Here is a 27,488-nt window from a genome sequence, read left to right as displayed (position 1 = left end):
AATGCATTTACACCTGCTGCCACATAGTTGCCTAAGCAGAAGGTGTATTTTATACACTCAATACTGTCAGAATTTTAGCAGTGAGGCTCACATTTGCACTCTGCCTAACTACTCACAAGCAGGGAAGGTAGTAGAAATGTATTTCACATGTGTAGACAATTTGCCAACCATTTCTCAAATGTGCTGCTCATTGTTGTGCTGTGCAAAGTAAATAGCATGTATTATTTTTGCTTACTGTCCATTTATTTTTCCTGCCATGAAACTACATGTGGAATCAAAAAATGAAGGCCCTAAGAAAATGTCACATATTTACAATGCAACCATGTGTCGCCTCCAGCCATATACTGCAACCCTGGTCTCTTAGTACTTCACAAATATAACAACTGCACTACATAAATTAACAACAAATGTGTTATATACCATGCACATCTTTAGAATGACAATACACATTCAGATTTTTAAATCATTGTAGTAATTTGGACACCTGTTTGCATATTTTATTTTATTTATTTTACATTTGTTAACCGGGCTAGTCCAACTGGATACATGTCCATTTTCAGTGGAGGCCCGGGGAGAAAAGCTCCAAGTTAAAAGACATTCTATAATACATATTGAAAAATATACAGAAACATCTAATGCAAAAAAAAATTAGCACATGACATAAAATAGAATTAATCATCTTCAATGTAACAAAATTTACAAAAAGCATTGAAAGAAAATGAGTAGAAGTGTTCAGCATGGTAAGTAGTACTCAGGAAAGACAGTGTAAGGAATTGAGAAAGGAATGTTAGTTTAGAAAATAGGTCCCTGAGGAGTTCTGAAAGAGAATATTATGTTTTGATGGTAAGATAGTTTGAAAACACCAGTTAGTCAGGGTTGGTACAAGAGCATAACCAGTGGTTCGAGAGGAAATATTTTAGGTTAGTTTTGAATAGTGGGAGAGGTTAGGGTTGTAAGGTTTTGTGGTAAGTGATTCCATATTTTACCAACTGAATTAGAGAATATGAAGTCCCCTGCTAAATTATTTGATAAGGAAGTGTGAATCAACATTTTGTTAGTGGAGCGTAGATTCCTCAAGTTATTATATGGCATTATGAGGGTAGAGAGAATTGGGGTGTTGTTGGGTTGGTGTAGGGCTTTATGGGCAATTATAAGTTGGTTAAATTGTAATAGGTAAGGTAATTCAAGCCAGCCTAGTTGTTTTAGATTCTGAAAGTGATGAGTCCTGTATTGAGAGTTAGTGGCAAATCTGGCAATATTATTATATGATCTAGCTAGTTTGTTGAGATTATTTGTAGACAGATTGGTATATATGGGGGAAGCATATAATAGGGTAGAGATTAAGTGGGTTCTAGCTATTGTAGTTTTGGCTAGTGGTGTCAGGAAATGTTTGATTCTATAGAGGGATCCAAGTTTTTTGTTAATAGATTTTATTGTAGTGTTTATGTGAGTGTTAAACTTTAGTTGATTATCAATTGTAATACCTAGGAGTGTGGTGGTGGGGTCTGGAGAAATAATGGTACCATTGTTGGATGTAAGTGTGAAATGAAGAGGGGGAGACAAGTGAGAAGGTGTAAAGAGCAATAGTTTGGTTGTTTTTTGGTTGAGAAGAAGACAGTGGTTGGAGAACCATTGTTCTATAGTGGTGAAGGATTTTTGTGTGAGAGAATGAAGTTCAGTTTGGGATGAAGCAGAACAAATGATTGTAGAGTCATCAGCATATTGAATGCAGGTAGAGAGGGGAATAGAGAGATGAAGGTCATTTATAAAAATGGAAAACAATAGTGGACCTAAAATGTGGAGCCCTGTGGGACACCTAGGGAGGTAGGAAGGAGGTCTGAAAGATGGTTTTGCAAGAGAACTGCTTGTTTTCGGTTTTCCAGGTAGGATGTAAACCAGTTCATAGCAGGATTATCAAGAGATAGCGACTTTAGTAAGGTGGAGGAGAAGTTGATGGTTGACCATGTCGAAGGCTTTAGATAGGTCTACAAAGAATGCTGAGGAAAGAATATTATTGTTGCGATTTCTGTTGATGCAGTTGGTAAAGGATGGCAAGGCTGTGGTGGTACTGTGGAATGGCCGGAAACCATGATGACAGCTAAGAGATTATAGGTTCATAGGTTCATAGGTTCATACTAGGCTATCTGCCCGAGGGCATTTACAAGCCTAGCCCATCGTTTTGTGGCTTATGCCACCCCTTTAGTATGGGGAACTATACCCATTATTTTGCTGTGCCTCTGTCGAGCAGTGACACTGAGGTTATCCCTGGGGTATATCTGTGATCTCCCATCCATTGGTCAAGATTTCTCTTGAACAAGGCCAGCGAGGTACTCTGCCTCACATGTACCGGGATTTTGTTCCACAGCATAGGGAGTCTTTGGGTGATGAATCTATCTCTCCAGCACATCCTATTAATAGCCGTGTCAAGGTTTAAGTCTCCCGCCCTTGTGGCTCTGATGGATCTAGATTTTTTGAGGTGAAGCATATTCATCAAATCTGGGTTTGACATGGCCTTGTATGTTAGGCAAAGGTCACCTCTGAGCAAGCGGTGGCGACTGAATAGAGCTGGAGTTCTTTCAGTCGGGCAGCATAGGACAGATTTTTGAGACCCTTTATCCTTTTGGTGAGGAACTTTTGTGGCCTCTCCAGCTGCTGCAAGTGTCGGGTCAGATACATTCTGAATGGGGCATTGTACTCAATCATTGGCCTGATGAGTGATGAGTAAAGGGAGACTATGACCTCCCTTGATCTAGATGAGAATCCCTTCATGATAAGGTGGGCAATGTAGAAGGTCTTCCTAACTACTTTAGCTACATGGGTGTCGAATGACAGACTACTATCAACCTGGGTCCCCAGGTCCCTGATAACTTCTTCTGTGCTCAGTGGATTGCCACCTATTTGGTAGCTAGGGGTAACCTTGTTTTTCCTGAAGGGTATGACTATGCATTTTTTGGCATTTAACTTTAGGCCGTGGCTCTGGCACCAGTTATCCGTTTCTGTGAGACCCTTCAGAAGGATATCTGTATCAGATGTGTTTTCTACTATGGCGCCCAGTTTGCAGTCATCTGCAAACTTTGTCATCCATAACCCTCCTGTGTTTGCTTGTACTTCGGAAAAGTAGATGCCAAACAAGAGTGGGCCCAGGACTGAGCCCTGTGGGACACCACTTGTGACAGGCTTTGAGTCTGACATGGCGCCAGCAACTCTGACCCTGTGGGTTCTGTCACTCAGCCAGTTTGCAACCCATCTTGTGATGTATGGGTTGACATTTAAGCTGATGAGTTTTTCAATGATACCCGAGTGGGGTATTGTATCGAAGGCCTTAGCCAGATCGAGGTAGGCTGTATGGACTGCCTTTCCCTCATCAATGGCTTTGGTGACTGTTTGAAAAAGTCAACCAAGTTTAAAAGGCATGATCTGCCTTTGACAAAGCCAAACTGGGTTGGATCCAAAGTCTGCAAATTCCCTATGTCTTTATTTATGAGGTCCATTATGATCCTCTCCATGGCTTTGCAGATAAGGCTTGTCAAGCTAATGGGCCGGTAATTTCCAGGGTCGGTGGAGGCACCGCCTTTGTGAAGTGGTACCACAGTTGCAGTGCGCCACTCCCTGGGTGCGTATCCAGAGGTAAGACTTTGATTAAACAGCTGTCCTAGCTGTGGGTTTAATTCCTCATTGAGTTCATGGAGCACACAGCCGGGGACACCATCAGGTCCCATGGATGCTGTGTTTTTGCTTTGGAGAGAGCAGTTTTCACTTGGGCGCTGGAGATGTTTGGGGGCTGCAACCGTTTGGTATAGATATCTCTCCTTTTGGGGGGGAGAAGTTTGCACTGAACCTGTCAGCCAGTATGTTGGCAATGTCTGTAGGATCAGTAATCTTCACATCATTTTGAACTAGCTCTGAGCATATCTGGGAGTTTCCTCCCAGGTTTCTAACATAGCTAAAGAAGGCCTTATGATTGTCTTTTGAGTCTTTAGCTATTTTCTCTCGAAATTTGCTTTGGATGATTTTATGAGAGCTCTTAGTTTTTTACTTATAGTGATCAAGGGTGTCTTACCTTTTAAGGATTTTGCTCTATCTTGTAGTAGTTTCCTCCTTTTGTTGTAGAGTTTGTTTATGGCTGGGGTCCACCAGACTGGACGCTGCCTTTGGTACAAAGAGTCTTTGTTTTGCTTGGGATTGCCTTATCCATGCAGTCCTGCAGGTGCTGGTAGAAGGCATTTGTAAGTGATTCAGCGGCTTGAGTACTGTTTTCCACGGCTCGGGGCCTTAAAGGAGACCACACTAGTCTTTAGAAGTGTGAAGTCGGCTTTAGAGAAGTTCATTACTGTGGTCTATGTTATTTCAGGTGGGGTGGGATGAGGACCTCCAGTGAGATTAGTTTGTGGTCTGATCTCACCAGTGAGGGGTACACCTCCGGTGTTGAACATTGTGCTCCCATGTTCGTGATGATGAGATCAAGTATGTTATCTCCTCTTGTGGGGATGGTGACTAGTTGTTCCATGGCATTTGAGTTTATGAATTCCAGGAACTTTTGGGCTAGGGTGTTTGGGCTTGAGTAGTGTTCCCAGTCTATATTAGGGTAATTGAAGTCACCTAGTATGATGGTGTTTGGTGATACCTTTATCCCCTCTAGTGTTTTCAGGAAGGCCATGTGAGGTTCCTGAGTTTGTGAGGGTGGCCTGTAACATGCTACAATTTGCAGAGCAGTCTTGCCTATGGTTAATTGCACCTGGATGGTCTCCGATGCATCGTGCGTTGCCACCAGTCTTGAGGTGTGGGTGTCCTTGATGAATATGGATACCCCCGCTCCTTTCTTGGTATTGTCCGGATTTTGGGACCGGAACGCATGATATGAGGTAAAACCTGATAGCGCTGGGGTGCTCTCAGGAGCCTTGAACCAGGTTTCTGTCACAGCACAGACATCGATGTTCTCCATACTGAGAAGGGCCTCGAAAAGTGCATTTTGAGATTTAGACTTCTGGCATTGAGCAGCATTACCCTTAGTTTTTTCCTTTTTGTGTTCTAGGGTGGTAGGTTTAGAATTTGAGCCTTGCCTAAAAAGGCACTATGGGGGTGGCAAGAGCCTTTGCCAATATCCGAATCCCAGGGTGACAGGTGCAAGCCGTCCCTTGTAAGCAGCGTGGCTTGTCCAGCATGTCATCCCAGGCAGACAGACACTGGATCCCCTTTGAATGACACCAGTGTTTAAGCCAATTGTTAAAGCTGATCATCTTATCTCTGTATTGTGGCATCATTCTTGGTGAAGGTAGGATACTGCTCAAGGTCAGGGTCATACCTGCCTGGGCTACATAATCAGAGAGCTCCTCAATGTCTCTTTTCATGTAGTCCAAGGAGGTACGTCTCAGGTCGTTTACACCAGCGTGGACAATGACCGAGTCATATTTGTACCTGCTGTTGAGAGACCTGAGTGCTTACGTTATGTGTCGGATTCTAGCGCTCGACAGGCAGCTTACTGTGACCTTCTCCTTACTCAGTCTGGTGAGCGGGACGTCAGTGTGTCTGACTATGGAGTCACCAATGACTAGTGTGTCTGGCATTGTGTTTGGCCTTAAGGGCTGTGACTGTTTGACACTCTGACTGTGAGGTCTATGTGTTGCAGGTGTTGTGTTCTGAGGTGGTGGTTGTTTGGGTGTCTGCTTTGGTGGCCTCTGCTGTTTTGGTAGATTTTTGATCAGAGCCTCCGAGTATGTCTTTGTGTGTTTATGTGTATGATTTGAGGTTGTAATGGTACTATGTGAGACTGGGTCTATAGTGTGTGTGGTAACCTTCTCCTCCTGACTGGTCTTGCCAGTCCTATGTTGAGAGAGCTCAGCCTCCAGTTTGGCCGTATAGTTGCATCTCTCGCATGTATTTGTGTTTTGTGGGAGGAGGAGAGGGTTGTCTGTGTACATGAGGCAATTGTAACATTGCCTCAATATTCCCAGGTTAACCAGCTGAGCAGGAGGGACACTAGCAACTGATCCCTCGACATGCTAGAAGGAATAGACAAAAAACTTTAAAAAAGATTCCGGGGGATGTGGGTGACCGAGAAATGGGGGTTGCCTTTTTGGGGTACTATCTATGACAAGAGTGCCGTATGAAGGTAATAAGTACTGTAGGAGCAAGTGCTACGTTTAACAGATAGAGAATAGTCTACTTGGAGTCAAGTAGAGATGATCTTTTTAATTATAGGATAAGCTGATTAGATCAGTAGTATAGTTCGAGGAAGGTAGTTTTAAGGGAAAATTTGAAGAGTGGACTTTAGGTAGCCCGAATAGTTTAAACCTGCTTAACCGCTGCTGCCCTAGTGTGCAACAGTAGCAACTCCGCGCTAAATCGGGCTAAATCGGGCTAAATCGCGCTAAAGCGTGCTTTATAGCAGGGGGCTGGAAAAGACAGGAAATGACCCAAAATGGCCAATAAACTACAAGTTATAACCTTAAACCACTCCTCTGAGGACAAATGAAGGAGTTATGGAAATGACCCCTAGTGGCCAATAAAACTACAGTTTCAAGTCAGTAACCACCTCTCCGGGGGGCAGGGAAGCTGCTCAATGTTAGTCACTGCCACTGATGAACACAGAGACCCTCCTTCAGCCCAAGCAAAAATGGCCTCACAGAAACTTTCAAACAGTTCAGGAACAGCAAGCCTGTAACTGAACTTTTTTAACTCAGAAAAGTGGGAAAAAAGCAAGATTTTTTTGTTGTTTTTGTTTTTTACAGAGATAGCAGAGGTTCACAAGTAATATCAAGTTATAACAGTGCAGTAAATGACCCCACACAAGAGTGCTAGGTCAAGGACAGAAAATATGCAAATTTTAAGAAAAAAACGATTTAAAATTAAGTGCAAACAGGAAATTCAGCAAACAGCTTTTGGTTGTGCTCTAAATACAGCTACTAATACAGAAATCAAGTTTAACAAGCCAGAAAATGCTCAAGCTAGGCAGCTATGCAGAAAAACTTAGCAAATAAACAGAGAAAAATACTTAAAATCTCAAAAGTGGCTCCTTCTTCTCTCAGCGTTTTTCCTCTTGGAGGGTGCTTCACCAACAGCCAACAAGCCTGAAAAGACGCTCAAACCATGAGGCAACTAGGTTTTAAGAGAGGAAGATGAAGGAGTTATGGAAATGACCCCTAGTGGCCAATAAAACTACAGTTTCAAGTCAGTAACCACCTCTCCGGGGGGGCAGGGAAGCTGCTCAATGTTAGTCACTGCCACTGATGAACACAGAGACCCTCCTTCAGCCCAAGCAAAAATGGCCTCACAGAAACTTTCAAACAGTTCAGGAACAGCAAGCCTGTAACTGAACTTTTTTAACTCAGAAAAGTGGGAAAAAGCAAGATTTTTTTTTGTTGTTTTGTTTTTACAGAGATAGCAGAGGTTCACAAGTAATATCAAGTTATAACAGTGCAGTAAATGACCCCACACAAGAGTGCTAGGTCAAGGACAGAAAATATGCAAGTTTTAAGAAAAAAACGATTTAAAATTAAGTGCAAACAGGAAATTCAGCAAACAGCTTTTGGTTGTGCTCTAAATACAGCTACTAATACAGAAATCAAGTTTAACAAGCCAGAAAATGCTCAAGCTAGGCAGCTATGCAGAAAAACTTAGCAAATAAACAGAGAAAAATACTTAAAATCTCAAAAGTGGCTCCCTTCTTCTCTCAGCGTTTTTTCCTCTTGGAGGGTGCTTCACCAACAGCCAACAAGCCTGAAAAGACGCTCAAACCACGAGGCAACTAGGTTTTAAGAGAGGAAGATGAAGGAGTTATGGAAATGACCCCTAGTGGCCAATAAAACTACAGTTTCAAGTCAGTAACCACCTCTCCCGGGGGCAGGGAAGCTGCTCAATGTCAGTCACTGCCACTGACAGAGTAGCAGAGTAGGTGGGTTATTAATTGTTTGTGAACACATTTCTCCATTATTTTAGCAAGTGGAGACTGTAGAGCTATGGGACGAAAGTTAGAGTACTCAGTGGAGTCACCACCTTTGTGAAGAGGAATAATGTGTGAGATTTTCTAAATGGATGGGATAGTGCCTTCTTTTATGGTTCTATTGATCAATATGGAGATTGGGTAGGCAATGGCTAAGGCTCCTAGTTGGAGGTATTCTGCTGGTAATTTATCAGCTGAGGGGGGTAGTAGGTTTTAATTTTTGAAGTAAGGATGAAGATATAGGAGGTGGGTATCGGTTCAAGGTAGAAGGGGGGAGGAATGGAGTTTGTACTGGGCAAATTGGAGGTATCAGGGTTTTGTTGATTTGCTAGATTTAGTACAGCAGAAGTAAAGAAAGTATTAAAAGCATTTGCTGTTTGTAAAGCTGCTTCTTTAAAGTATACCTGCACATTGGAACTCCGCCATCACATGCTACACAGATCAATCTGGTAATATGCTGAACCTGAATATCTTGATAGCTGAACATGCCTAAACATCCATTTTATGCAGGCCTCCCAACATCTGTCCAACATCCAGTGCTGACATCATCCTGCAGCCCTGTAAAGTCACACTTGTGCTGTGGCGCTTCTGTAAAGTGCTGAGTTCTGTAGTCTGTGTACTTAGGGGTTCTGTTCTCACTGTAGTCAACTGTGAGGTGTGTGTCTGTGTCTATCTAGTCAGAGGAGCAAATATGTGTATATAACAGTTGCCACCATGTATTGACAATATTTTGACACTTGCACATTCCTACACATCCATTTCATGCAGGCCTCCCAAAATCATCTCTACAACATCCAGTGCTCATGTCATTCACTATAAGTTGTCCTGCAGCCTTGTAAAAGTCAGACTTGTGGCATGCAGCTTGCATAAAGTTTTGTGTTTTCCAGTCTGTGTACTTAGGTTGGGGTTCTGTTCTTATTTCAGTCAAATGGGGTGTGTGTGTTTATGCACTTGCATGACTTTAGAGAGAGCATTTTACACCAGCATGCGGGACATTGCCATTACCATTTATTCCATACCAGACATTGCTGATGTCATCAGATATAAAGTGTTGTCTGACAATCTCCAAGTCAGATGTGAACTGTAGTGCTTGCCTTAAATACAGAGTTATCTAATAGTTTCATAGATAGGTACTAGGCTGTCGGCGGTAGGTCATGTACAAGCCTAGCCATAAAGATTCCCTTGCTTTCACCACCCAAAATGATTTTCCTGTGCCCCTGTTGAGCAGAGCTACAGAAGTGATCCCCGGGGTGATTTTCATCTCTCCCATCCAATCATCAAGATTTTTCTTAGAGGGGTAATGATGTGCACTGCTTGACATAAATGGACAGTCTGTTCCAAAGTATGGGGAGTCTCTGGGACAAGAACCTATCCCTCCAGCATGTTTTGTTTATTGTGGTGACAAGGTTTAGGCCCCTGGTGCATGTGGCTCAGAGGGATTGGGATTACTGTAAGTGTAGCATGTCCAATAGCTCTGGGTTTGACATGGCTTTGTATGTTAGGCAGAGATTGCCTCTGAGTAGGTGATATGCGACGGAGTAGAGCTGGAGTTTTTTGAGACGGTCTGCATAGGGCATCTGTTTGAGGCCAGTGATCCTCTTTGTGAGTTATTTCTGTGGCCTTTCCAGTTGTAAATGTCTTTTGAGGTACATACCAAATGGGGCATTGTACTCTATAATAGGTCTAATGAGGGAAGAGTAGGGAGGAACAATTACCTCCTTTTTTCTGGATGAGAAACCTTTTGTGATGAGGTGTGCCATGTAGGAGGATTTCCTGACTACAGTGGTGATGTGGTTATCAAAGAAGAGACTACAGTCCACCTGTGTCCCTAGGTCTCTTATCATACTTTTGGTGTTAAGTGGACTACCACCTATGTGGTAGTTCATGGGCACAGGGTTTTTCCCAAAGGGGATGACTATGCATTTTTTTGGGTTAAGCTTGAGGCCATAGCTATGACACCAAGCATTTGTCTCAGTGAGGCCCTTTTGTAGAATGTCCTCATCATTTGGGGATTCAATAATAGCTCCCAGTTTGCAGTCGTCTGTGAACTTTGTTAGCCGTAGACCCTCTGTGTTGGCCTGAACATCGGAGAATAGATGCAGAACAGGAGTGGACCCACGGACTGAACCCTGTGGTACTCCACTTGTAACTGGTCTAGAGTCAGATTTGGAGTCTGCTACTTTCATGGTGTGGGTTCTGTCAGTGAGCCAGCTGGCAACCCATAATGTGACATAGAGATTTATGCCTAGTTTATTGAGTTTATCTATGATTCCAGAGTGGGGGATGGTGGAGGATAGTGTTGAAGGCTTTGGCGAGGTCTAGATAGGCTGTGTGAACCACTTTACCCTCGTCCACGGCTCTGGTGATTGCTTCAAAGAAGTCAATCAGGTTTAGGAGACATGATCTGCCTTTCACAAACCCAAACTGGGTGGGGTTCAAAGTTTGAAGGTTACCTATGTCTTTGTTTATAAGTTCCATGATGATACGTTCCATGGCTTTGCAGATCAGGCTAATGGGGCGGTAGTTCCTGGGTCTGTGGTGGATCCCCCCTTGTGGAGTGGGATAACCGTAGCTGTGCACCATTCAGTAGGCACAAAGCCTAAAGTGAGGCTGTGATTGAACATGGTACTTAGGTGGGGTGCCAATTCATTTTGTAGTTCACGCAGAACACAGTGTGGGATGTTGTCTGGTCCCATGGATGCTGTATTCATGGCTTTGGAGAGTGCGTTTTTTACCTGTGTGGCTGTGATTACCAGGACTTGGTATTCTTCCGGTATTGAGATGGGCCCTTTAAGGGGTGAGAGGGAGGTGAAGCTTGCACTGAACTTATCTGCCAGGATGTTGGCAATATCAGTTGGTTATGTATATTTAGTGGCATTGTGCTGTAACTCAGAGCAGATCTAAGTGTTGCCATTGAGATTCTTGACATAAGTATAGAATGCCTTGTGGTTGTCTTTAGAATCTGTGGTGATTTTTTTTTCATAACTAGCTTTGGATGATGGGGGATATCAGCTTCTTACTGAGGGTGACAAGGGAGTTTTTCCAAGTTTGGGATTTTACTCTTTTTGCAACAGTTTCTTCCTTTTGTTGTAGAGTTTGTTTATGGCACGGGATCACCAGACTGGCTTCCTTTTTTTGGAGGAGAGCGTCTTGGTTCTGCTTGGGATGGCACAGTCCATGCACTCATGTATGTGTTCATTCAGTGCATTGGTGTAAGATATAGTAGTCGTACGTCTACTTTCCATCTGCATGGGTGTCATAAAATCTGCCACTTCTGTCTTGAGAAGCATGAAGTTGGCTTTGGAGAAGTTTTTTTACAGTGGTTACCTTAATGGGTGGTAGGGCGGGATGAGGATGTCTAGGGTGATTAGCTTATGGTTGGATCTGACCAACGAGGAGCTGACCTCTGGTGTGGAGCATCGGTCTCCCATGTTAGTAATGACTAGGTCCAGGATATTGGTGCCACTGGTGGAGGTATGGATAAGTTGATCTAAGGCATTGGAATTTATGAATTCCAAAAATCGTTGGGCAAATGTGTTGGCACATGAGTAGTTTTCCCAATTAATGGCAGGGTAGTTGAAGTTATCCAGTATTAGGCCATTTGGTTGTACCTTAATACTTTCCAGTATGTTAAGAAAAGTGGAGTGGGAATCATGGGGGGCATGGTGGGGGATTGGTAGCAAGTTACAATTTGGATTGCAGTCTTGCCTAGTGTTAATTGCTCCTGGAGAATCTCGTATGCATTATGTTGGGCAACTAGCCTGGAGGTGTGGATATCCTTGGTAAATATGGACATGCCTCTGCCTTTAGTGTTTTGGTCCAGGTTGCGTGGCCGAAAGGTGTGGTATAAATTGTAGCCTGGTATTGCAGGGGTGCTATCTGGAGCCTTGAACCAGGTCTCTGTCACTGCACAGATGTCAGTGTTCTCCATTTTGAGGAGTGCCTCGAGTGAGTGCATTTTGAGGTTTAGACATCTAGCATTGAGTAGCATTACCCACAGTTTTTGCTTGCTTGTACCTGTTATGGTGGTAATTTTGTCATTTGAACCCTGCCTAAAAAAGGCACTATAGGGGTGGCAAGAGCTTTTGCCAGAATCCAGAATCCCAGGGGTGACAGGTGCAGGCCATCACTGGCAAAGCATTGTGGTCTGTCAATCATGTCATCCCAGGCAGACAGATACTGGATCCCCTTTGAATGACACTAGAAGCTTAGCCAATTGTTGAAGTCAGTCATTTTGTCCTTTTACTGTGGTATCATTCTGGGCGATGGCAGAATGCTACTCGGGGCTAGGGCCATACATGCCTGGGCTACAAGATCCAAGAGCTCCTCCTTGTCTCTTTTCATGTAGTCCAGGGAGGTACGTCTCAGGTCATTCACTCAATGACAGAGTCATATTTGTACTTATTGTGGAGTGACCTGAGTGTGTGCATTATGTGGCAGATGCTGAATGTAATTTTCTCCTTGTTTAGCCTGGTGAGTGGGACATCAGTGTGCCTTACTATAGAGTCACCTATGACTAGTGTGCTGGGTACGTTGTTTTGCCTTAGGGGCTGAGGTTGAGTGGCACATTGGTTTTGTGAGCTATGTGTCACTTGAGTTGTGTTGGGGGGGTGGTAGTTGTTTGAGTTTCAGCTTCAGAGGTCTCTGTTGCTTGGGCAGATTTTTATTAAGAGCCTCCACAGATGTAGGTGTGTGTTTTGTGTTACTGTGTGTGGGTTTTGGTGGTGTAGGTTTTGAAGGACTATGTGTTGTGCATGGTGTGGTGCTGGGGTGTTTACCTTCGCCTCTTGACTGACTAGTCCAGTCTTGGCTAGAGAGAGCTTGGCTATGTAAGTGGATCTCTCACAGGTTGTAGTGTTGGGTGGTAGGAGGAGAGGTTGTCAGTGTACATGAGGCAATTGCTACATTGCCCAAAGATATCCATATTCACCAGGTGGACAGGAGAAAGCACGGGAGCTGACCCTTAGACATCCCTGGATAGGTGCTTATTTATTTAAGTGCTAGAACTGTTTTCCTCTTTACTTAGAAAGGGAAGTTGAGTGCTGTAGCAATTTAAGGAATATCTAGTGCTTATGAGTTCTAAGCAAGTGCTGAGTTCAAAGAATCAGATTTGAGTGCTAAAACTGGAAAATGGCTAGTTCTAAGGGAAAATTTAAAGAGCAGACTTTATGGCGCTGGTAATAGTTTAACCCGAGCTAGGCGATGCGCAAACCCGGGTTTTAAGCCAGAAAGTTGAAAGGGATAGGAAGCAGCCCCAAATGGCCAATGAGATACAATTCCTGAGCTGGAAAGCACTCCTCTAGCAACAGACCACTCCCAGTGATAAGCAGAAAGACTTTCCTCTACCACAACAAGGTCTGGACAACTCAGAAACACAAAATAAAGTCCTGAAACCAGCAAATCTAGGATCCGGACTATTCTAATATAGAAAAAAGGTGGGAAACAAGCAACGGATGTAATTTTTTGTTTGTTTTTAAGGTTAAATTAAGCAGAAAAATCCAATTAAACAGTAAATAAGCACAGAAAAGGCTATTGTGCTTTAGTGTGTAGCCTACAACGGTAAATGCAGTTTAAACTTTGAAATGGGTAGGGGGTCTGTTCTCACTGCAGTCAGCTGTGTGTGTGTATGTTTGTGCACTTGCTTGACATTTGTGATAGCAACATGTGGGACATTGCTATTGCCATTTTCTCCTCACCAGACACTGCTGATGTCATCAGTTATAGCTGTTTTGCAGATGCGCAGTATTCCCATCAGGGCAGGTTCAGAGACTGGCCTGTAGACCAGGCCCAAGTCAACTCATCCTATATGATACAGATTACAGTGACAGGGCTTTCAGTCTATCCACATATGTCCTAGCATGATTTCTAAGGCCTGTATTTTCTTGGTGAGAAATCGTGGGCCTTTTGTAGATGGGCGCTAGTAATTTCCTGGCTGTGTGCAAGAGACGTGTGAGTTGTTAATGCTACACCCATGTCTTTTACATCTTTTAGATGTCCTGAAAGAGGTCATCAAGGGCATGCATGATGAGAACACTATTATCATGTGGAACTTGACCAGGCCAAGGCATTTGGCACAAATCCACACTGCGGCATTCACTCACCACTGTCAGATGTGACCATAAGCACCAATATCACCAAGTGGGTAGACCACTGGATCCCGTACGTAGCATCTAAATATGTTGAAACGTGTGAAGTGATATACATCTCTGATCCAGTGATCAGGTCTGTACATCAGGGCTGTCTGCTAGGCCCTTTCCTGCCCATTATTTAAATCACAAATGTCAAGAATAATGTACACATCCTGTGTCCAAACAGCTGGCTGGAGAACTACAGATTGTGGGCAGTCATTGACTCCAACTGTGACATTAGTATAATACAGACAGTATCAACACACATCAAAGATTGCTGCCACAACCATGACAACACAAGAGATGAAATAAAAACATGGGGAGATTTGTTATGGTATGAAAACAAATGCACAACCCAAGGATAATGTAGGCCTCGCACCTTATAATCACACCAATTGGTATGTGACCTGTGTCCTGGGGTACATGGTATGTGGAACGTTCACCAGCATGTGGCCGCAGTGTGAGTACTACCTTGTATGTAGCACAACTACTGAGTATGTGCAGAGCATCTACATCAAAGGCCATAATACCTCATAGTTCACACCCTTCATCACACTAATTGAGTACAATGCACCCTTCTACATGTACCTCCATACACATTTTCCAGTGATGTATAACTAAAGTGTAACACCCTTGCCACAGTGAGCTGTCACACATCTCATTGTCCCACACCTAGGTATTCTTTTTGTTACATAAACATTATTGTCTGATGGTGCGGAACACCCATCAAGATGTTCCACTAGATGCATGTGTGATAACTATTCTGGTGATGCACACAGTGCATACCTAGCTATTTGACAACATTGATGGCATGGCTTGCATTCATGACAGTGTGGATTGTGCCATATATACGCCTTGCCTACCAGTCAGCTAGGCTGGATTTATCATAATGTCACAAGTATAGCAGTATCCAGCAGATTTTATAGTGTCTGGATGGTGTGCTTGATTACCCTAATAGTTTGCTGATATGTCATAGTAGTTGTACAAATGTATTCATGCAGAACCATCTATGATCACTCAGAATCACATATGTTATGTCAGAGACATGGGATTACTGGTGGTGGTATTCCGATATTGTCCACAATTGTGCAAGTTTCTTTTACTGCTGTCCATGGGCCTGTAACTGTGTCCCACTTGTTGGAGACATCTGCTGACATTGCACTCATATCCTAGCAAATCAGTTTGAACAGCTTCACAATATGCACCCAATGCTGATTGTATACAACATCCCTGATAGATGTCCTCTCCATTGTTCATGTCAGGATGCTTATCTCACAAAGACATCTTTCCATTGTTAAGTCACCTTCTCTGACAGTCACATAATATACAATTTTACTGTGATGTCTGTACTTTACCATGTTTCTTATGTGATTAGTGTTCCTGCTAGAACTGTCTTGAATTTACATGCACTCATCTGCTGTACATTGTTTCACCTGTCCTCTTTTCATGTGTTCATTCCTACAATTCATCTGTCTCTCCTTATGCAGTACACACACTTCCTCGACTGCTTATTTTAAATGGCAGTCCATGTACCCTTACAGATCATTTACACAACTTTTGTGCAGAATGGCTGGAATGAGATTTCACAATACTCTGGTTTGCAGTGTTCTCTGTATTGTGTATGGACCATACACATTACTATATAATAAACCCTGGTAATCATTGCGGCAATCTGGGCAATCCCACTAACCTGGATTGCTTTACTGTAAACAGGTTTGTTATTCCTATTTTACACGGTTTCCTGGCTGGCAATACTGTTGCTAGCCATGAAACCCCACTTGTTTAAGTTTAAATGCGGTATGAGGCATGAGTATCTAATTACCAGTGCTGCTCACTGTGCAAATGTAAACTCCATGTAGGGTTCATGCAAAGCCTACACGGAGTTTATTGAATCCCACAGATAGTGTTTGCTTTTACAGAGCTCATGGATGTACAGAAGTAGGGAAAATGTAAGTACAGTTTGAGACCTCAGTAACTTTTGTATAGGCGTTTTGTGCCCATGGTTTAGACAATCAACCAAGTGGTGAAATGCAGACTATACAAAACCTTTAATGAAAATAAGTATCTCGGATCTTCTTTGAGTGTAGGCAAACTGTCTCTCTCATATAAACAGTCATGTAATCTTTTTTGCCAGACAACAGAAGATCAGTCTTTCATTAGTCTTGGTATTTTACCCAAACAAATTTAAAACTATGAACACAAGAATGACACCAGATTATAATTGAGTTGGGGAAGTAGTAGTGACCAAATAATTCCAGAATAATGGGATTGAATTGCATCTAAAATAGAGTCTGAAGTAACATTTTCAAGGAAATGAGCCATAGCCAAGAATGTAAGTATTCCACTATACTCTGCACTCAGGCCAATCATTGAATGTAATGCCCCTTTCAGTATGTACCTGTCCAAACACTTGTCACATCTGGGACAACCAGAACAGTTTCCCCACTGAAAAAAAATCAAAGGCATAAATAGTAACTAAAATACTAAGACTACTGTATTGCTAAGTCCTGACAATATCCCTGGATGCATCTTAAATTGCATGAAGCACAATTTAGCCACACCCCTAACAACACTGTTTACTTTCTGCCTCCATATCGGTTTTGTATTACGTGAATGGAGAACAGCTGCAGTCATTCCCCTACATAAGGGAGAACCTTCCACAGACCCAGGGGATTAGAGACCCATACATATGCTAAGCCATTGAAAAGACTTATGTTATGGAATGAATCAGGATATAGGGAACCTCCAAACATTGGACTCTTCTCCGTATGGATTCATCAAGGGTCGGTCATACTACTTCAACCTGGTGATTTTTTTTTTTGAAAAAGTCGCCAAAGCAATGGATAAAGACAAAATGATACACACTACATACCTCAACTTGGCCAAAGCCTTTGGCACAATTCCCCACTCAGGAATAGTAGAAAAGCTAAATAAACTGAGAATAAATCCCTATGTCACCCACTGAATTGCCAGCTGGCACACAGATAATCAAAACAGAGGAAGTTGCATCCACAAAGAGACCAGTCACCAGTGGAGTCCCCCAGGGTTCTGTACTGGGGCCTCTCCTTTTTTGGCATATACTTTCTGGAGTAAAAGCTAATACCAAAGGGCTCTGGCTGACAAAGTTTGTAGCCGACAGAAAGCTAGTAGCAGTCATTAAATCTGCAAATGACTTGACCATCATGCAGGAAGATTTGTCCCAAATAACTGGTGCCAAAATCATGAACTGAAACTAAAATGCCAAAAAAATGCATTATTGTAACTTTTGGGAAGTCATCTACCCCTGAGAACTACCACATTTTCAATACGCTCCTAAGAGTTGACCTAGTTGTTCAGAATTTGGGAACTTATGTGGACAGTATGCTATCTTTTGACCATGTGTCCATTGTTGTAAGAGGTCCTTCTGTATTGCCCAGCTTATAAACAAAGGGATTATGTCTAGATCCTTTACTCAGCCCTCATGAGGCTAGTCATTGAATATAATGCCCACTTTGGTATGTATCTGTCCAGACACATGCAACAATTGTAACATCCATAGAGATACCTTATGGAAAGGCCACAAAGCCTAAACAGCATGTCTTACATGACCAACTCAAAGCCCTGTCACTATGGTCGGTATCCTACAGACTGCTAAGAGCTGGTCTGTGAGTGGCATACAAGGCATCCTCCTACATATTACTGATGGATTTACTGCACATCAAAAGTCAAACATCATCAGGCCTAGTGATCTAAACCTTTTCTGCAAAATCAACAGAATTGTTTGAAGGGACAAGTATATGTAGTAGCTGTTACGGAGCAGACTCCCCCTCCATTTAAAACAAAGTTCATCCTTGTCCATATTCAAGCGCAGCTTAGACCTTAGGTTCATAGGTTCATAGGTTCATACTAGGCTATCTGCCCGAGGGCATTTACAAGCCTAGCCCATAGTTTTGTGGCTTACGCCACCCCTTTAGTATGGGGAACTATACCCATTATTTTGCTGTGCCTCTGTTGAGCAGTGACACTGAGGTAATCCCTGGGGTATATATGGATGAGAAGCAGAAAAGTTACCCTAGGACTTCCCTCCTGTACTACTAATGGACAGACACAGCTCCTAAATGCTTTATCCCATGCATGGGTCCCCTCAAATTATCTGTGGTATGATCCCAGTTATTCTTATTAGGGGTAATATATAAATCTGAAGTAGTTAACTTAATTTTATCTGCAACCTGTTGGTATTCGGATCCATATCACATCCGAGCCAGCAGCTTTTCAAGCATCTGCTCCGAGCTCCAAGCACCTCCCCCTTACCCATAACCCATCACCATCTCCTACCTTCTCTCAGATCTCGTTTGCTGCTTCGTGCATCAGCATCATGATCTCTGTAGCTCCAAATGTTGAGTGTTAGCAAGTGACTTTGGTCAAACTTTTTTTGCTCTTTATAGTGAGTGTGCATGATCATTTAGTTCCCCTTACCTCCATTTGTCGGTTTTATACAAAAAAAAAAGTTTGTGATAAAGTAGTATAGTAAGGCCTTCCCTACCCCTTAGGTGTGTGTGTGTTAGAATGTTGGTTTTAAGTAGGTTGGCTGTGTGTGTTAGTAGTATGGCTGATCAGCCAAAGTCTACCTTTAAAAAATGCAGAGAGTGTGGCCATAAGCTTTCACCGGCCGATGGCCACAATCTGTGTGCTCCCCATCTTTCCATTCAATGGAGCGTGTGCACCGGGTTTAACCCAGGGCCTTAAAAGAATGGAAGGCCAAACTGGTTGCAAAGGGCCTTCTACCGGTTTCCTTCTTGGATGCATCGGCCTCGGCTCCTCCAGCAGTTGCTCAACCCCCCCCCCCAGGCTGGGACTCACCCTCCCACTAGACCTGTTGAACGGGAGGTTAAAGGAAAGGATAAGAGGAATAAGGACAAAGATAAGAGAGGGGATAGGCCCTGCAAGCGGTCTTCAGAGCAGGAGCCCTTCACTAACCTGCCTTCTAAAGTGTTGAGACCTACACCTCCTCTGCTCCACTCCCCGAGGTTCTCCCAGAGTCGATGGAGTCCTTGGATCCGAGGCCTTCATCTAGGTTGTCGCAATGGCCAGCCCAGACCTGAGTCTGTCACCTCCTCACACTCCTCTTGGAGTCTTATTGGAGTTGGATATAGACAGGATGATGAGATTTATTTGGACCCAAATTCAAATGGGAGTCTTGCCAGGCCGCTTTCCCTCTGGAGGGGGGAACCACCATGCCTTTCTTTCATCCAAGTTCTCCTTCCCCAATCTGGCCTGCAGTTTTGGAGTTTATGGATCCTCGGAGCTGGGGTTTCAGCGCTGATGGCTCCTCCAACCTTGACACCGGCAATTATCTTGAGTTCCTTGGATCAGACCAGTTCAGATCCAATCTTGGGGCCGAGGACGGGGAGTCAGATCAGAGGGGATGGAGATGCCTTCGGCTTTGACTTGGTTGGATCTGAGCCATTCCTTTGGAACTCTGGTTACTCCTGACTGGGCCCGATCCTCACGGTGGACCTGGGGAGAGCTTCCTCCTTGTTGTGTGCTAAGGAGGTACACTGTCCATCGGCATTCAATATGGTGGAGAGGGTTCTCTCCCAAGGATCGAGACCCCAGCCCATTTCATTGGATTTTGCCCAGGCTCCCTTGGATTCAGTTATGACTACCTTCAGCTTGTCCCAGGAACAGCCCATGCTAGTGGACTCCCAGGCGGTTCTCCTGGAGGAACCCCCACGTGGCTCACAAGCCCTCTTCAGAGAGTCCCACTGAAGAGGATCCCTGTAAGCACATGTGTAAAAAGAGGCACCTGGACTCCCCTGAGTCCTTGACAGAAGACACTCATTTAGATGGAGAAGATTCCCCCAGGTCACCTCCCGAGGATGTGTCCTTTGGAGACATCATGGAGATCCTCCACCAGAGGAGGAGGTTTGGTCAGCACCAAAACCTTCTACGGATGAGTCAGTGTTCCTGGAGGCCTTTGTCATGGGCCCATCTACATCCTGGATGTCCTCTCCTGCAGATCCCTTATTGGATCTTACCACCATGCGGGTATGGAAAGAGCCTGACACTATAGAACCGATACCAAAATGCCAGGATTCTCTCTCCACCCTCAGACAGACAGGCCTGGTACAGAGGATCCCCGATGGATGCTATGGTGGTTGCAGCAGCCACCAAGAGGGAACTGGCACAGGAGAGTTCCGCAGTCCCCCCTCTAGACAAGGAGTCCAGAGTGGTGGATCGATTTGGGAAGTGTTTTCTTCAGTGATGTTTTCCATTCAAGCGCTGAATTATTTGGCACACGTCATACTACTGCAGCGAGACCCAGTCACAGAGTTCGCTGAGTCGCCCCCAGAGTCTTTGTCACCGAAGGACAAGCATTTTTTCTCCGCAAAAATGTCTACTCTCAAATCAGTATCAAACACGTCCATGCATCTCCTTTCCCATGCCATGGAAGGAGCGGCGGTGGCGTCTGGGACTGGCGTGGCTGAGGCGACACACTTGGCTCAGACGTTGTCAATTTGTGGACCCCTTCAAGACGTCTTTCAGAAATGCTCCCTTTGATGGTTCTTCTCTTTTTCGGAAGACAGTATGTGACACTCTGGTCCAGAGTGAAAAGGATAGGAAGACTTTGCCATCGGGGTCCACTTCTCTAGCCCTCAAAGATCCTTTTCTAGGAATCAGAGAGGGCAAAAAAGATGTGGTTTTGAAAATCCCAGTTTTCCCAGGACTGTCAGGACAACTCATCCCCTAGAGGCAGTGGGGGACAAGACAGACTCCACCTCAGAGACAGAGGGATGGTTGAGGAACTTTGGGTCCATGGAGACCTTCTCGGACAGGCCCACACAGCAGCCCTGAGGGGTTGCCCAACTGTCCTACATTGGAGATGGTCAGGGGAAGATCATCATTGCACCCAACGGCTTGGGAGTCCATAACTGCAGACCGTTGGGTGCTTCAAATAATATCCAGAGGCTACACCATCCCGTTAGTTACCCCTCCCGTCCAACCAAAGTGCCTCCCAGATGTCCCACCCACTCAAAGGGAGGCAGCAGTGCTAGAGATTACCAAGCTGCTTCCCAAACGAGCCGTCAAACTGGTCCCCCCAGATCAGTCTGGATCAGGCATTTACTCCAGGTTCTTTTTAGTGCCAAAAAAGACTGGGGACCTCAGGCCCATTTTGGATCTGTCAACCCTGAACCTGACTGCAGCCAAGCAGAAATTCCGGATGGTCACTCTACAGTCCATTCTACCTTATCTTCGAGAATTTAACTGGATGTGCTTGAGAGACCTCCAGGATTCTTACTACCACATCAAGATTCGCAGAAGCTCCTGGAGATTCCTTCGCTTCCGGCTAGGAGCCAATCATTTCCAGTTCAGAGCCCTACCCTTTGGTCTCACCACAGCCCCCAGAGTGTTTACAAAGGTAATGGCAGTTGTAGCTGCTCACCTGAGGCTTCAGGGGATTCCGGTATTTCCTTGCCTAGATGATTGGCTCCTCACTGCTTCCACCAAGCGTATTCTTTGCATGGCCAGAGACTCCTTCCTTCATCATGCAATCCAGCTAGTGATTACCATCAATGTTTCCAAGTCCCTCTTGGACCCGGTGCAGATCTTGGACTTCATCGGAGCATGGCTGGACATCCTCCAATTAAAAGTCTTCCTAACTCTAGACAGGGTCCAGAGCCCACAGGCCCATATATCAGTGATCCTTGGCCCCAGGCTACCAAAGGTGGGCGACATTCTCAGAGCACTAGGCTCTATAGCCGCAGCAATCTCGATCCTTCCCTGTCCGCGTCTTCACATGCATGTTCTTCAGTGGACTCTGGAAGTACAGTGGTCTTGGCTAGATCTCCCCATGGACTATCCAATTCTCCAGTCGCCGGAGATCTTAGCAGGATGGCCAGTCATTTCAACCACAGCCCAAGCCATAGTGACCACGGATGCCTCCCAGCTCGGGTGGGGGGGCATTATTTGAGGAGGATGGTCCAAGGCACATGGTCCCAGACCGAGACCAGATTGCATATCAGTGTTCTGGAGATGAGAGCAGTGCTTTTAGTGTTGCAAGCCTTTCACACTGTTCTTCCCCTGGGGACGATTGCAGTTCAGTCAGACAACATGTCAGTTGTCTGGTATATCAACAAACAGGGGGGAACCAGATCTTACCCTCTCTGTCGCGAGGCCATGAGAGCGTTGTAGTGGGCGATATCCACCAGTTTGCAACACACATCCCAGGATGCTCCAACATTTTAGCAGACAGATTGAGTCGGGCTATTCTAATGCCATATGAGTGGTCTCTGAAACAATCGATAGTGGAGGAGATCTTCTTTGCATGGGTCAGCCTTGCTGCGATCTCCTCGCATCTCCTTCCAATGCAAAGTGCAGCAAGTTCTTCGCTCTGATCCCCTCAACAGGGGATCCCCCCAGAGATGCTCTAGTCCATGCTTGGCCTCCTGGGTTACTGTATGCTTATCCCCCATTACCTCTCATTCTGAAGTTTCTTCAGAAAGCTTGCTGACTGGGGTGCAAATTGATCCTTATTGCCCCATTCTGGCCTCGTCAGGTGTGGTTCCCCTTCCTCTGGTCTCATGTTCTAGCTCCTCCTTGGATTCTGGATCCATGCCCGGATCTCATCTCTCATCCCTCGAGCACTTGTCCGCCCAACCTGGACAGCCTCAAGCTGATGGCTTGGTAGCTCCAGTTCCTTGATTGCTAGGACTCCCAGTCTTTCATCTTCAGTAAAGACTATTCTGTTGTCATCCCATAAGGCCTCCACTAGGAAGATTTACCGCAGCAAATGGAAACAATTCTCTATTTGGGCTTCTCAGAGGAACCTACAGCTCCTGTTCCTGCAATGTTGGATTTTTTTAGCATATATTTTCCAACAAGGGGCTAGTTCCTCCACAGTGAAAGTGCAACTGGCAGCTATTTAGAATTTCCATGTTGGCAAAAACATGAATGCTCTGACCTCTTTGAGACTGTGTGTAAGGCTTTTCTTAAAGGCACCTTTCTTTTACGCCTCCTGATGAAGGACTCTGTTCCTCCTTGAGACCTTACCTTGGTTCTGCAGGTGTTAGTTGATCCTCCCTTTGAACCTGCAGCATCAGTAGATTTTAAGTTCTTATCCTGGAAGACAGCCTTCCTAGTGGTCATTACGTCATCTAGGAGGGTTTCTGAAATTCAAGCTTTGTCGGCCGTGCCCCCTTACTTGATCTTCCATAAGGACAGGGTCTCGCTCCCCACAAACCCTTCCTTCTTACCAAAAGTGGTTTTTGAATCAAACATTAACCAGACTATTAACCTGCCTGTTTTCTTTCCAAATTTTTCAGAACAAGGGTGAATATAAGCTGCATTTGCTAGATGTTCATAGACAGCTTAATTTTTATTTACACAGAACGAAGCCGTTTCGTAAGTCTGACCAGTTATTCGTGTCCTTCTCTAAACCCTTTCTGGGCAAAGCCATCTTCAAGGTTTCCTTATGCAGATGGATTACACAACGTATTTTGCAAATTTATAAAGACAAAGGTATGTCCCCACCTGATCCTGTTCAAGCTTATTCTACCAGATCTGTGGCGACTTCTGCAGCTTTTTGGTCTAGGGTTTCACTGGATGATATTTGTGCGGCAGCAACTTGGGCAAGGTCACATACCTTCATTTCTCATTATAACTTGGATTTGATCTCCAGAGGGAGAGCATCCTTCGACTCTGCGGTGCTCAGGAATATCCTTCCATGAGAGCCTCCCAGGAGTTTTAGTAGCTGGGGACTCTGTCCCTCAGGTTGCAGATAAAATGAAGTATAACTACTCAGATGGAATGTTATGGTGAGTACATAACTTTTTATCGACTATGGGATGGGTAAGGCTAATCTATTACCAACTGGGATAGACTATTTTGAGCACAAAAAGGGAAACTGGCTAGGCTTAAAATGGCCTGCAAGGGGAGATAGCCTAGTACTTTCCTATTAACCTAATTTGTAAAAATACTATTCAGACCATCTCAAAGCCTTGTCCATCTTCTCAGAATCGTACAGACTACTGAGAGGTGCATATAGGGCTTCAACAGACCAATTTTTTTCCCCAGACCTATTATACATTTGCAGGTCCAGAGGTATTGTAAATACCTGGCAAGAGATTTCAATCTCTTTTGCATTATAGAGAGAAAAATGCTGGATGGATAGGAGTGTATCACATGCACTTCTATGGAATGTTCTTCCACTCCACAATAAAGCAGAATACTCATCATAGTCTATCCAAATGTGATTTGGACAAATGGAAGGGTAACCACAAATGTACCCTGAGTTTAGCACCCCTGTCCCTAATGGATAGGGAAAATGTAAATATCCCAAAATATCCTTATCTTGTTTGGTTTATCTTTGGATTATTTGCTTGCAAAATATAAGAACTGCCATGGGAATGTAAGGCAAGGCTTCTTAAGATCCCCACAGATCAATAGCTTAGTAAGTACCTATGACCTCATGAACCTGTTATTATTGTAAAGCAATCAGCAGTGTTCCATTTCCTTTGACTAGATAAGATTGCTAGTGTTCTCTGACAGCATGTATTCTTTATGAGCTGATACATCAGAAAGGCCCCACGGTTATTAATCAATGTTATTTTTCAAATTTAAATGAAAACCCAGATTGAAAGGCTTCTGCTAAAGATCATCCATTGGCTGGTTAAAAGTTACAATACTTGTTTGAACCAAGTGAAGTACTGGCAGCTCTTCCATTATGCTTATGTTTTAAATGTGAATGGTTTCTAGTTACATTGGAATTACTGTATAAGACAGGGTGGAATCCTTTTCTGTTTCTATATTCTTAGTTGAAATAACCTGAACAAGCTTATTTGAATGTGAAGACCATTCTGCATTTAAATTCTTAAAGAATGAAGGTTTTTCAGAAAGTATTGCAGCTTGGTCTGAGGGATTAGCTGTAGTAACTGTATGGCATGAGTTTTATGAAGAACCAACATTTTTAATATCACTGTGGATTTACTAAGAGATCCCCATACCAAAAATTAAAAAGAAAAGATGAGGCGACTGCTTTTCTGATTCTTGTTGCAGCTCTTCTGCCTTTGTTCACACCTCAAAATCTAAAAAGCTCAGAAATACTAAAGAGAATTAAATGAAGTTTGTGCCAAGCTTCTTCCAAAAAGCTAGCATGAAAGGAAAAAAAGTTAGAAGTTGTATAGTTATACCAGAGCAAGAAGAAAAGAAAATCCCACATGTTCTGATCTTTTATCCACAAATAAATGTAAGGCTAAATTAAAATCCAAGACTTAGCAGATTCAGGAAAAAAAAACACACAATTCAGTGCAGTGTCAGTAGCAGGAACAAAATTCCACTTGTCCCTTAAACAGAGCTTTCTCATGAAGAATGCATTAAAAGGACTATTGCCAGTTTTTAGTGCAAAGCATAAGTATTCCCTTTTTTTTTTTGTGGCTTAGACCAGTTTTATCTGGCTGGCTAGTAGTAGTGAAATTAGACTGAGCATAACATAGGGAAGCAATCAAAATGCACTAGCTGAAGCAAATAGACAATGATAATCACAAGAGATCAAATCTACTGAAAGAAATTAAAGTTTTTAAAGAACTGATAGGTACCTTTAGATTTTAATCACAGAATTATGTAGTACAGCAGAACAGCAAAAGCATAGCCTCATCATACTGCTAAACTTCTTAACACAAGAAATCTGGACAAAGCCAAAAATAATAGGGACAAATTGTACATACGTGTCTTATAAACTTAGAAAGTTGCCAGAATAAAACATTTTGTTTTACCAGGCATTTTTCTGAAGAATATGATGTCTGTCATTATTTATTGACTTCACTCCTCACTGATTTCCCAGAAAACCACAAATTTTATGAGGCAAACATCTGGACAGTTGACAGGTATGAGCATCATTCAAATCTGATTAAATTCTATGTGAAATCATGTAAAGAGCTTGCGAGTTGTCCACCAACACAGTGTCATGAAAGATACATTGCCTGCAAATTACCATAGGGTACTCCAATGAAATAATAAAATTGGAGTAAATATTATGACGCCCTACCTATATCTCATATTGTAACAGTGAATAGAGCTCACAGAACAATCCTTTGACACTTCCGTAATTGGCATTATAATTTGGCAGAGCCTTGTACTAAAGTACAGCTGTTTGTAAAAATATATGAGGAATTCCAGTTTTAAACTCTGCTCATTGCCTCAGCTTCGCTTGGTCACATTGCATAATGAAATGCATGCGACTCAGCATATCCTGCCTACTAGACTTATTTTTTAATATGGTTTGAGGGAAGGGGTGATAGGCATTCAACTTAAAGAAGGAGAAATAAGTGTTTCTAATAACCTACCAATAAAGGGCACTCTAGGAACAAAAATGTACAATGTTTGGTTAACCTCGTAATTCAACATCCAAGGCAATCCGCTCTGGCTAAGTACACAGTTAAGGCAAGAGCATAGTTAGAAGTGATAGCACACATTGGGGGGGGGGGGTACCCAATGGCCAGTCTTTCTTTGATTATCTGTGTCTAAAGAATGCTTAGTGGCATTGGCTACTTGATTAAGCAGTAACACATGAATATCTGTTGTTTTATTTGTTTGTTGGATAACTGGACTGATCAAAACTGAACTTTTTCAGCCACAACTCAAACCATAGAGCACAAGGTACATGATGACTTTACAATATAAACCGAAACAGTATATTTTTTAAATATGTTCATTAACCAGTAATATGAAAATTGTTTCACATAAACAGTTTTATTTCTTATGAATAAAGGAAACCAGTCACTTGTACATTAATCTGCCAGTGTATCAGAATTGATTACATCAGTTTTAGCAACCAAGGTTTAATGCTTAGGTAATTTTGTTACTTTATATATATTGCTGCTGAGGGCCTAGTGATAGAGGGCGAGCACTATGGACAGCGGTGGTCTGGAAGTCCCTCAGGCTTCACGCACATGAAAACTGTTAGTGGCATGGTAAGATATACAGTGTGCACTAGAAGCTGAAGTGCTTTTATAACAGGAGCTGTCTCATAATATAGATGATTATAATCAGGTCACTGATCATAACCTGAGAGGTGAATCTTGGCATCCATGTCAAGAATACATAATAAAGGTTTATGATCAGAGACCCAATCATAATTTGTTCTAGTGCATTGAGCTTTATCTGCTCCATGTACAGTTAGTTACAAAAGAAAAAAGCGCTGCATTTTTGCCAGCTTTCAAAGCCATAAAGAACTTGGCAAGCACTGTCAGAAAGACAATGTAAAAAAATGTCTTATGTTTACACTCACCTTGGCATGCCTGTCAACTGTCCAATTTTTTGACACATATGTTTAGTCTGTTCCTCTTTTAAAATATGTGGTTTTCTGACAAATTACTGAGGACTGAACAAGCTTATACTGGATAATATAAATTTCGGTTTCAGACATCATATCCTTCAGAAAATGC

This window comes from Protopterus annectens, chromosome 13.part0, assembly GCF_019279795.1.
Source record: "Protopterus annectens isolate FY-2018-M chromosome 13.part0, PAN1.0, whole genome shotgun sequence".
Lineage (NCBI taxonomy): Eukaryota > Metazoa > Chordata > Ceratodontiformes > Protopteridae > Protopterus > Protopterus annectens.
The sequence above is the reverse complement of the archived record's forward strand: the minus strand, read 5'-3'. Positions refer to the sequence as shown.